Genomic DNA, 13,533 nt, shown 5'->3' with positions numbered 1-13,533 from the left:
CTAAAGTGAACTCATACTACGCAATACAAATTTGGTACTCTTATTATTAATTTATGCCAACACGGCTACTTTGTTATTTCAGAACTTGAATATCTTTTACATAGCTTTCACAACGTAAAATGTCCACAAGAATTCAAGTATTTACATTAACTATGCATTAGTTATTTCAGTTCTTTATCTCCTATATTTCCTACATGGCTTTTACAATGACAAAATGTCCACAAGAGTCTAAGTAATTGCATCAACTAGACATTAGAGAATCAAATATATGCCATGCTTGAAGACGTTTGGATCAATTACTATGGAAAGCAATTCATACAAATAATCTAGTTCCAAATTACCACATTTTGTGCCAACAAATTTTGCACTACAAGAAATTAGTAAGTATATAATTATAGTAATTAACTAAATCAAACACAAATATTGGGTGAACTCATGGCATATAGTAAAAGGCGTCTTCTTTACACAAATATTCTGCACAGATCTCTCAAAACATATCAATCAAAAATTATACCAGCCAGAAGATTAATCCAACTGATACTAACAACTATATCTAAACACATCACCTCGGAATTTTATCCACAGGCATACCATGCACATGTGCCCAAATTCTTTCGACAAAAAATGCACAGAGCCAGGGACAGATGTAAGTAAAACACACATAATCAATAAAATCCTCTTACCCAGTCACAAGTTACTCTGTCTTCGCCAGTCGCTGCTAGCCTGCCTCTGATATCTATTTTCTTCAACGACGAGTACCACCAAGAAAAAGCTCTCTGGCATCTTTCTGCAATCTCAATGGCGATTCCCCATCGGTTTTCCACTTTTCCTCTTCTCGCAGCAGATCGCAGACAACGCAATGTGAATGCCAATACTTACTATAATGATCGGTCTTCCCAAACCCAGATAACCTTAACTCATGTAATACCTCACTACCTCAGCATCCATGGATGATGTGATAACATCTATTTTCTCCTTATTCTTCTAGCATAAAAAAATTATTTCTCCCAAATTCCAATTTAAAATGTTTACCCTAACTATTAGCCTTTTTACCATGTTTAACAGACAGTAACTCAAAGTCAAAGCATCTTTAGAAAAGCCAAGTGTTCACATTCAATTGGCAACTTCCTTGTAGTCACCATAGCCATGGTAAAGTTATAGGTACCACAGAACGCACCTATATATATATATATATGTCTTTGGTGGCCATAGTATCAGTGGATAGCGATGGCCAACAATTGACGAGCGAATGAAGAGGTGGCAGGTGGAGTTTGGTGTTGTGTCTTTTAATCTTCTATTAAGTTGTTAATTACGGGAACTTCTTCTTCATTTACTGGGGTGACATTGGTGTAAATAGGTGATGTTCCAGGAGATATGGATGTCATTTGGTCGAATGGCCAACAATGAGAAAGGGCGTGGCAGCGGCCGCTGAAGATGGGCAGGACGTGCATCAAACGTCGCTGGAGAAATCTAGCGTAAAGTGGGGGAAAGTGGCATGGGTTCGGTTCGAATGTTGTAGGGTTATTTTCCCCAAGAACGCAATTTTTTGCCGCCCAAACACAATGCCTTCTCGAAAAAGAACTATGTTGAAGGTCATCATTTTCGATTACAGAAGGTTCGTCTCTTAATTCTAAGATACTCACCTTTTGCTTGAATCGTTTTCTTATTCCTATTAATTTTTCTGCATCTTAAGTTATTGTTGTGTCTCTACTGAAATTTTCTTATCTTCTTATTTGTATCCAAATTAAGGGGAACTTACTTATCATTTTATACCTTAATGTTTTTATATTTCAACACTATATATTGTAGCTATGGCCGTGGATAAAAAGAGATTGTGGTCTTAATGGCGTGTTAACTGGAATACAAGTGGAAGAAGGTGGGTGTGGTTCGTTTGTGAAGAACCTTAGCTAGTGTCTTATGATATAGGACCAGCTTGATGAAATTTTTCAGTGTGTTGCATATCAGAATCACTCCGAACAAATTGTTGCAGGTGGCCATGGTTAGAGCATTGATGTTGTAACACCAAGAGCATGAAGAAAGTGTCTTCCCCTTTTTTCGTTTTTGGAGATGGAAGAAAAGTCTAGCTTATTGCAAATGGGTTAAATTTTTTGGACTTTTGATTGTTTGCGCCGATGTGTTTTTGGTGTTAATCTCCTTGTCTCCATAACTTCCAAACAATAAAAAACTCATTAACCTAAATAATTACGATCTAGATTATGAAACTTATCATCTTCTATTCTGGTCAAACATATTCTCTCATAAGAGTCAAACTGTCAGGTATTATGTTTTTATAGGTTTATTCCTTCTAGCTACCATAGTCATGACTTTGCCCAAGCCATCATAGACGGTAAGAATAAAAGAAGGGATAAAAGAAAAAAAAAATAATATATAAAATATAAAATATGAAGTAAGTGCAATTAAGAAAAATATATGTAACATATTGTAGTTATTTTATGGGTGTACTAATAAAGATACTAAATTGAAGTATTTTTATATTTTGACCATATTAAAAATAAAATATTTAATTTAACATCACACCAAAGAGGACATAATTAGAAGAAAAAATAAAAATATCAAATTAGATAGGTGTATTTATATTATAAGAGTTATAAATTATACTTAAAACCACACAAATTTAAAAAAATTTGCCATTCATTATTAAAATTATCACGTCATATTCCATATTTGTCAAATTATATATATATATGGCAATTTACCTATATAAAAGGACAATTTACCTAAATAAGATAGATGGAGGAAATGTTTATTCAAATGCAACAATTGAGAATCCTTTACTTTCGTGTCCTGTTTCATATTTATGTAATCCGTGGTAACTTATCACGTTTTAGCGAATTACACGTAAACTGTGGTAACATGACACGGTTTATGAAAGAGAGCCTTTTTTTGTTGATGTTGAGTTCATTATATTACAAATGCTTAAGTTGTCTAATATTAGATGTTGACTTCATGGTTGTTGTTGAGTTCATTGTATTACGTATGTTTAAGTCGTTTAATTTTAAATGATGTTTAATTAAAGCACGATGACGGATTCATAAAAGAGCTAAAAAGTTGTTACAAAGGTGTTCATAAGCAAATATCATAAAACATATGTAACACATATATATGAATACCACAACATAATAAGGCACACATACATAATCCGAATGCTAATCTGAATCCTCGATGGTATCACTATCAATGTCAAAACCACCGATCAGGTGAGACCCGGTGCCACATCTAGCAGGACGCCGCACCCTCGTCGGTCGCTGACGATGCCCTGCTGGGGATGTATGTGGTGGAACGGCACTAAATGCTGATGTGGGAGTCCCACCCATAGTGAACCAGGGGTCATATGGAGATGCTGCAGGCTCATTGAGATCCACCCCAAACTGAGCCTGAACACCCTGCATCTGTGGCTGAAGATCCTGCATCTGTGGCTGGAACTTGGCAACCTGGGACTGTCCATCCGGCATCTGTGGCGATATATGAAAACTAACGAAGGTGAATCCGGTTCGCGTTCTTGTCCCTAAATAGCTGAGACGACAGCAACATCATAATGTAAGGACGCGCGTATATACGCACCGTCTCCTTACTAGAATCTGCTGGGAGAATCCGAAACCTCTCATAGAACCATGTGAAGTGAACCGTCATCTGCTTGACTTTATCCGGTGGCGGTAGCTCGCCAAACAATTCCCGAAACCACTCTCATGCTGGTCTTCCGTTGTACATCAGATTCTCAAAGTCAGTGAGGCACCCACAAACGGCATGTGAAATGTGTGCGTCTCATGATGCCACCTCTCAACGAATGCGCTAACTAGAGCCTCATCAACCCAGAACCACTGACCATAGTTATCAGAATCGGACCGGACCGGCCGGTTCGACCAGAAATTCAGTGAACCGGTGGTCTGGCCGGTTCGGTTAGTGAATTAGACCGAACCTGCAACTGAACCGGTCAACGGTGGTTAAACCCGTTAAAAACCGGCCGATTCAGACTTCAGACCGCATAAACCCGGCGCGGGTCTACGGTGCACCCGCGAGTTGCTAAACCACCGCAGGAGCTCCTTTTTCACAGCTCCAAAAATTCGTTCAAAGGAGTTCGAACCCGGGAAAGCTTGAATGTGGCGCTTCTCTTTGCCGCTGTGCTACCTTGTTTCTTATTAAGTTAAATGACAAAAACTAAATATATAATAAACTTTGAATGAAGTTTAATTTTTATTTTTTTTATTCTTTTAAACATGGACTGACCTAGATACCAACATAAATAACAATACATAATATACAAACATATTGATATATTGATATTGATTGATTGTGTTATCTTTTATTTTTTCTTATTTATTTACATTGAAAAAGTATTTTGTACTAATCATTAATTAATTATGTTTTTATACCATAAATTATATCTAAGAATTGGTATTTAATTGTCATTAATATATTTTTTGAAAATATACCTTTAATTTTAATTTTATTTTTATAATTTTATATTTTTATTTAATTATGACCGGGTCAACCGGGTAAATCAGTGACCCATCGATTGAACCAGCAACCCAGTGACCCAGTCATATGACTGGTTTAATTACCGGTTCGATTCTGATAACTATGCCACTGACTGTTCAGCCTAGCCAAGTGATACAAACCTGCAGTCTCCAAATACGGTATAATCCGTTCGTGCAGAGGCATATTCTGTTGTCTCCTAACACATGAAATAACCCTAGTAGGCTGCAAATGTGGAAGACAACATTATGTCAACACTAATGAAATTTGAAAAATATAGACTTTATTTCCGAAAAAACTAATTTAACACATCTCAAATTAGAAATAAAAAATGATTCACTAACCTCTTGGTCGATGTTTCCAGCCAAGTGCGCAACGCCATTCAATCGGTAAATGCGAGATTCGTCTTCCATGGCTCCACCGCGCCAGAGTCTTGATGGCCTCGGATTCTTTCTCAACTCCTCACCACCAAAAATTTTTGCCCACCCACAATGAAATCCGTCAAGAGTTCACGCGGATTATGTATATATAGGCTCTCATAAACCGTGGTAGCTTACCAGGTTTTATGACCAAAATTTCTTCATCTTAAACCGTGATAACTTAGCACGGTTTCCGCCCAAAATATTCAATGCCTAATCTGTGGTTACTTTCCACGGTTTATGTACAATTGAGAAAACGTGGTATGTTACCACGGATTACATAGAAATAAAACAGGACACGAAGGTAAGGGATTCTCATTTGTTGCATTTGAGTAAACTTTTCTTCCATTCATTTTATATAAGGCAATTTACCTAAATGAAATAGATGGAGGAAATGTTTACTCAAATGCAACAATTGAGAATCCTTTACTTTCGTGTCCTGTTTCATTTTTATGTAATCCGTGGTGACTTACCACGTTTTAGCGAATTACACGTAAACCGTGGTAACATGACATGGTTTATGAAGGGGCTTTTTTACCATAAACCATGGTAACATACCACGGTTTATTCAAGAGAGATTTGCGAACATAAACCTTGATGACTTACCACGGTTTATGAAAGAGAGCTTTTTTGTTGTTGTTGATGTTGAGTTCATTATGTTACGAATGCTTAAGTTGTTTAATATTAGATGTTGACTTCATGGTTGTTGTTGTTGCGTTCATTGTATTACGTATGTTTAAGTCGTTTAATTTTAGATGATGTTTAATTAAAGCACAATGACAGATTTATAAAGGTTTATTTACTTTGTTAGTCCCTATAGTTTCACCAAATTTTTAGTTAGGTCCCTATACTTTTTTTTCTTTCAATTAGATCCCTATATTGCTTTAATTTTGTAATTAAGTCCTTCCTAGTATAAAAAATATTAGAGTTAACTGAATATTTTTTCGCAAATTGAAGGTATTTATAATTAAAAACTTAATTAAATTCTTGACCACATGTATTTTGGTAAAAATATTATGTTAATTGTAACATTTTTAACATGAAAAGGACGTAATTACAAAATTAAAAGCAGTATAGGGATCTAATTGAAAGAAAAAAAAAGTATAGGGACCTAATTAAAAATTTGGTGAAACTATAGTGACCAAAAGAATAATTAAACCATTTATAAAAGAGCTAAAAAGTTGTTACAAAGGTGTTCATAAGCAAATATCATAAAACATATGTAACACACACACACACACACACACACACACATATATTTATGAATACCACAATATAATAAGACACACATACATAATCCGAATGCTAATCTGAATCCTCGATGGTATCATCATCATCAATGTCGAAACCACGGATCAGGTGAGACCCGGTGCCACATCTAGCAGGACGCCGCACCCTCGTCGGTCGCTGACCATTCTCTGCTGGGGATGTATGTGGTGGAACGGCACTAAATGCTGATGTGGGAGTCCCACCCATAGTGAACCATGGGTCATATGGAGATGCTGCAGGCTCATTGAGATCCACCCTAAACTGAGCCTGAACACCCTGCATCTGTGGCTGAAGATCCTGCATCTGTGGCTGGAACTTGGCAACCTGGGGCTGTCCATCCGACATCTGTGGCCAGATATGACAACTAACGACAGCAACATCATAATGTAAGGACACGCGTATATACACACCGTCTCCTTACTAGCATCTGCTGGGAGAATCCGAAACCTCTCATGGAACTATGTGAAGTGAACCGTCATCTGCTTTACTTTATTCGGTGGCGGTAGCTCACCAAACAATTCCCGAAACCACTCTAATGTTGGTCTTTCGTTGTCCATTAGATTCTCAAAGTCAGTGAGGCACCCACTAACGACCTCTCTATCAATGGGCAAACACAGCTGATATGCCACATCCTGCAAAGTGGTAGTACACTCTCCAAACGGCATGTGAAATGTGTGCGTCTCATGATGCCACCTCTCAACGAATGCGCTAACTAGAGCCTCATCAACCCAGAACTAGTGACCATAGTTATCAGAATCAGACCGGACCAGCCAGTTCGACCAGAAATCCAGTGAACCGGTGGTCTGGCCGGTTCGGTTAGTGAATTAGACCGGACCTACAACTGAACCGGTCAACGGTGGTTAAACCCGTTAAAAACCGACCGATTCAGACTTCAGACCGCATAAACCCGACGCGGGTCTACGGTGCACCCGCGAGTTGCTAAACCACCGCAGGAGCTCCTTGTTCACAGCTCCAAAAATGCGTTAAAAGGAGTTCGAACCCAGGAAAGCTTGAATGTGGCGCTTCTCTTTGCCGCTGTGCTACCTTGTTTCTTATTAAGTTAAATGACAAAAACTAAATATATAATAAACTTTGAATGAAGTTTAATTTTTATTTTTTTTATTCTTTTAAACATGGACTGACCTAGATACCAACATAAATAACAATACATAATATACAAACATATTGATATATTGATATTGATTGATTGTGTTATCTTTTATTTTTTCTTATTTATTTTCATTGAAAAAGTATTTTGTACTAATCATTAATTAATTATCTGTTTTTATACCATAAATTATATCTAAGAATTGGTATTTAATTGTCATTAATATATTTTTTGAAAATATACCTTTAATTTTAATTTTATTTTTATAATTTTATATTTTCATTTAATTATGACCGGGTCAACCGGGTAAATCAGTGACCCATCGGTTGAACCAGTAACCCAGTGACCCAGTCATATGACTGGTTTAATTACTGGTTCGATTCTGATAACTATGCCACTGACTGTTCAGCCTAGCCAAGTGATACAAACCTGTAGTCTCCAAATACGGTATAATCCGTTCGTGCATAGGCATATTCTGTTGTCTCCTAACACATGAAATAACCCTAGTAGGCTGCAAATGTGGAAGACAACATTATGTCAACACTAATGAAATTTGAAAAATATAGACTTTATTTCCGAAAAAACTAATTTAACACATCTCAAATTAGAAATAAAAAATGATTCACTAACCTCTTGGTCGATGTTTCCAGCCAAGTGCGCAACGCCATTCAATCGGTAAATGCGAGATTCGTCTTCCATGGCTCCATCGCGCCAGAGTCTTGATGGCCCCGGATTCTTTCTCAACTCCTCACCACCAAAAATTTTTGCCCACCCACAATGAAATCCGTCAAGAGTTCACGCGGATTATGTATATATAGGCTCTCATAAACCGTGGTAGCTTACCAGGTTTTATGACCAAAATTTCTTCATCTTAAACCGTGATAACTTAGCACGGTTTCCGCCCAAAATATTCAATGCCTAATCTGTGGTTACTTTCCACGGTTTATGTACAATTGAGAAAACGTGGTATGTTACCACGGATTACATAGAAATAAAACAGGACACGAAGGTAAGGGATTCTCATTTGTTGCATTTGAGTAAACTTTTCTTCCATTCATTTTATATAAGGCAATTTACCTAAATGAAATAGATGGAGGAAATGTTTACTCAAATGCAACAATTGAGAATCCTTTACTTTCGTGTCCTGTTTCATTTTTATGTAATCCGTGGTGACTTACCACGTTTTAGCGAATTACACGTAAACCGTGGTAACATGACATGGTTTATGAAGGGGCTTTTTTACCATAAACCATGGTAACATACCACGGTTTATTCAAGAGAGATTTGCGAACATAAACCTTGATGACTTACCACGGTTTATGAAAGAGAGCTTTTTTGTTGTTGTTGATGTTGAGTTCATTATGTTACGAATGCTTAAGTTGTTTAATATTAGATGTTGACTTCATGGTTGTTGTTGTTGCGTTCATTGTATTACGTATGTTTAAGTCGTTTAATTTTAGATGATGTTTAATTAAAGCACAATGACAGATTTATAAAGGTTTATTTACTTTGTTAGTCCCTATAGTTTCACCAAATTTTTAGTTAGGTCCCTATACTTTTTTTTCTTTCAATTAGATCCCTATATTGCTTTAATTTTGTAATTAAGTCCTTCCTAGTATAAAAAATATTAGAGTTAACTGAATATTTTTTCGCAAATTGAAGGTATTTATAATTAAAAACTTAATTAAATTCTTGACCACATGTATTTTGGTAAAAATATTATGTTAATTGTAACATTTTTAACATGAAAAGGACGTAATTACAAAATTAAAAGCAGTATAGGGATCTAATTGAAAGAAAAAAAAAGTATAGGGACCTAATTAAAAATTTGGTGAAACTATAGTGACCAAAAGAATAATTAAACCATTTATAAAAGAGCTAAAAAGTTGTTACAAAGGTGTTCATAAGCAAATATCATAAAACATATGTAACACACACACACACACACACACACACACATATATTTATGAATACCACAATATAATAAGACACACATACATAATCCGAATGCTAATCTGAATCCTCGATGGTATCATCATCATCAATGTCGAAACCACGGATCAGGTGAGACCCGGTGCCACATCTAGCAGGACGCCGCACCCTCGTCGGTCGCTGACCATTCTCTGCTGGGGATGTATGTGGTGGAACGGCACTAAATGCTGATGTGGGAGTCCCACCCATAGTGAACCATGGGTCATATGGAGATGCTGCAGGCTCATTGAGATCCACCCTAAACTGAGCCTGAACACCCTGCATCTGTGGCTGAAGATCCTGCATCTGTGGCTGGAACTTGGCAACCTGGGGCTGTCCATCCGACATCTGTGGCCAGATATGACAACTAACGACAGCAACATCATAATGTAAGGACACGCGTATATACACACCGTCTCCTTACTAGCATCTGCTGGGAGAATCCGAAACCTCTCATGGAACTATGTGAAGTGAACCGTCATCTGCTTTACTTTATTCGGTGGCGGTAGCTCACCAAACAATTCCCGAAACCACTCTAATGTTGGTCTTTCGTTGTCCATTAGATTCTCAAAGTCAGTGAGGCACCCACTAACGACCTCTCTATCAATGGGCAAACACAGCTGATATGCCACATCCTGCAAAGTGGTAGTACACTCTCCAAACGGCATGTGAAATGTGTGCGTCTCATGATGCCACCTCTCAACGAATGCGCTAACTAGAGCCTCATCAACCCAGAACTAGTGACCATAGTTATCAGAATCAGACCGGACCAGCCAGTTCGACCAGAAATCCAGTGAACCGGTGGTCTGGCCGGTTCGGTTAGTGAATTAGACCGGACCTACAACTGAACCGGTCAACGGTGGTTAAACCCGTTAAAAACCGACCGATTCAGACTTCAGACCGCATAAACCCGACGCGGGTCTACGGTGCACCCGCGAGTTGCTAAACCACCGCAGGAGCTCCTTGTTCACAGCTCCAAAAATGCGTTAAAAGGAGTTCGAACCCAGGAAAGCTTGAATGTGGCGCTTCTCTTTGCCGCTGTGCTACCTTGTTTCTTATTAAGTTAAATGACAAAAACTAAATATATAATAAACTTTGAATGAAGTTTAATTTTTATTTTTTTTATTCTTTTAAACATGGACTGACCTAGATACCAACATAAATAACAATACATAATATACAAACATATTGATATATTGATATTGATTGATTGTGTTATCTTTTATTTTTTCTTATTTATTTTCATTGAAAAAGTATTTTGTACTAATCATTAATTAATTATCTGTTTTTATACCATAAATTATATCTAAGAATTGGTATTTAATTGTCATTAATATATTTTTTGAAAATATACCTTTAATTTTAATTTTATTTTTATAATTTTATATTTTCATTTAATTATGACCGGGTCAACCGGGTAAATCAGTGACCCATCGGTTGAACCAGTAACCCAGTGACCCAGTCATATGACTGGTTTAATTACTGGTTCGATTCTGATAACTATGCCACTGACTGTTCAGCCTAGCCAAGTGATACAAACCTGTAGTCTCCAAATACGGTATAATCCGTTCGTGCATAGGCATATTCTGTTGTCTCCTAACACATGAAATAACCCTAGTAGGCTGCAAATGTGGAAGACAACATTATGTCAACACTAATGAAATTTGAAAAATATAGACTTTATTTCCGAAAAAACTAATTTAACACATCTCAAATTAGAAATAAAAAATGATTCACTAACCTCTTGGTCGATGTTTCCAGCCAAGTGCGCAACGCCATTCAATCGGTAAATGCGAGATTCGTCTTCCATGGCTCCATCGCGCCAGAGTCTTGATGGCCCCGGATTCTTTCTCAACTCCTCACCACCAAAAATTTTTGCCCACCCACAATGAAATCCGTCAAGAGTTCACGCGGATTATGTATATATAGGCTCTCATAAACCGTGGTAGCTTACCAGGTTTTATGACCAAAATTTCTTCATCTTAAACCGTGATAACTTAGCACGGTTTCCGCCCAAAATATTCAATGCCTAATCTGTGGTTACTTTCCACGGTTTATGTACAATTGAGAAAACGTGGTATGTTACCACGGATTACATAGAAATAAAACAGGACACGAAGGTAAGGGATTCTCATTTGTTGCATTTGAGTAAACTTTTCTTCCATTCATTTTATATAAGGCAATTTACCTAAATGAAATAGATGGAGGAAATGTTTACTCAAATGCAACAATTGAGAATCCTTTACTTTCGTGTCCTGTTTCATTTTTATGTAATCCGTGGTGACTTACCACGTTTTAGCGAATTACACGTAAACCGTGGTAACATGACATGGTTTATGAAGGGGCTTTTTTACCATAAACCATGGTAACATACCACGGTTTATTCAAGAGAGATTTGCGAACATAAACCTTGATGACTTACCACGGTTTATGAAAGAGAGCTTTTTTGTTGTTGTTGATGTTGAGTTCATTATGTTACGAATGCTTAAGTTGTTTAATATTAGATGTTGACTTCATGGTTGTTGTTGTTGCGTTCATTGTATTACGTATGTTTAAGTCGTTTAATTTTAGATGATGTTTAATTAAAGCACAATGACAGATTTATAAAGGTTTATTTACTTTGTTAGTCCCTATAGTTTCACCAAATTTTTAGTTAGGTCCCTATACTTTTTTTTCTTTCAATTAGATCCCTATATTGCTTTAATTTTGTAATTAAGTCCTTCCTAGTATAAAAAATATTAGAGTTAACTGAATATTTTTTCGCAAATTGAAGGTATTTATAATTAAAAACTTAATTAAATTCTTGACCACATGTATTTTGGTAAAAATATTATGTTAATTGTAACATTTTTAACATGAAAAGGACGTAATTACAAAATTAAAAGCAGTATAGGGATCTAATTGAAAGAAAAAAAAAGTATAGGGACCTAATTAAAAATTTGGTGAAACTATAGTGACCAAAAGAATAATTAAACCATTTATAAAAGAGCTAAAAAGTTGTTACAAAGGTGTTCATAAGCAAATATCATAAAACATATGTAACACACACACACACACACACACACATATATATTTATGAATACCACAATATAATAAGACACACATACATAATCCGAATGCTAATCTGAATCCTCGATGGTATCATCATCATCAATGTCGAAACCACGGATCAGGTGAGACCCGGTGCCACATCTAGCAGGACGCCGCACCCTCGTCGGTCGCTGACCATTCTCTGCTGGGGATGTATGTGGTGGAACGGCACTAAATGCTGATGTGGGAGTCCCACCCATAGTGAACCATGGGTCATATGGAGATGCTGCAGGCTCATTGAGATCCACCCTAAACTGAGCCTGAACACCCTGCATCTGTGGCTGAAGATCCTGCATCTGTGGCTGGAACTTGGCAACCTGGGGCTGTCCATCCGACATCTGTGGCCAGATATGACAACTAACGACAGCAACATCATAATGTAAGGACACGCGTATATACACACCGTCTCCTTACTAGCATCTGCTGGGAGAATCCGAAACCTCTCATGGAACTATGTGAAGTGAACCGTCATCTGCTTTACTTTATTCGGTGGCGGTAGCTCACCAAACAATTCCCGAAACCACTCTAATGTTGGTCTTTCGTTGTCCATTAGATTCTCAAAGTCAGTGAGGCACCCACTAACGACCTCTCTATCAATGGGCAAACACAGCTGATATGCCACATCCTGCAAAGTGGTAGTACACTCTCCAAACGGCATGTGAAATGTGTGCGTCTCATGATGCCACCTCTCAACGAATGCGCTAACTAGAGCCTCATCAACCCAGAACTAGTGACCATAGTTATCAGAATCAGACCGGACCAGCCAGTTCGACCAGAAATCCAGTGAACCGGTGGTCTGGCCGGTTCGGTTAGTGAATTAGACCGGACCTACAACTGAACCGGTCAACGGTGGTTAAACCCGTTAAAAACCGACCGATTCAGACTTCAGACCGCATAAACCCGACGCGGGTCTACGGTGCACCCGCGAGTTGCTAAACCACCGCAGGAGCTCCTTGTTCACAGCTCCAAAAATGCGTTAAAAGGAGTTCGAACCCAGGAAAGCTTGAATGTGGCGCTTCTCTTTGCCGCTGTGCTACCTTGTTTCTTATTAAGTTAAATGACAAAAACTAAATATATAATAAACTTTGAATGAAGTTTAATTTTTATTTTTTTTATTCTTTTAAACATGGACTGACCTAGATACCAACATAAATAACAATACATAATATACAAACATATTGA

The sequence above is a fragment of the Arachis hypogaea genome, chromosome 16, assembly GCF_003086295.3.
Source record: "Arachis hypogaea cultivar Tifrunner chromosome 16, arahy.Tifrunner.gnm2.J5K5, whole genome shotgun sequence".
Lineage (NCBI taxonomy): Eukaryota > Viridiplantae > Streptophyta > Magnoliopsida > Fabales > Fabaceae > Arachis > Arachis hypogaea.
The sequence above is the reverse complement of the archived record's forward strand: the minus strand, read 5'-3'. Positions refer to the sequence as shown.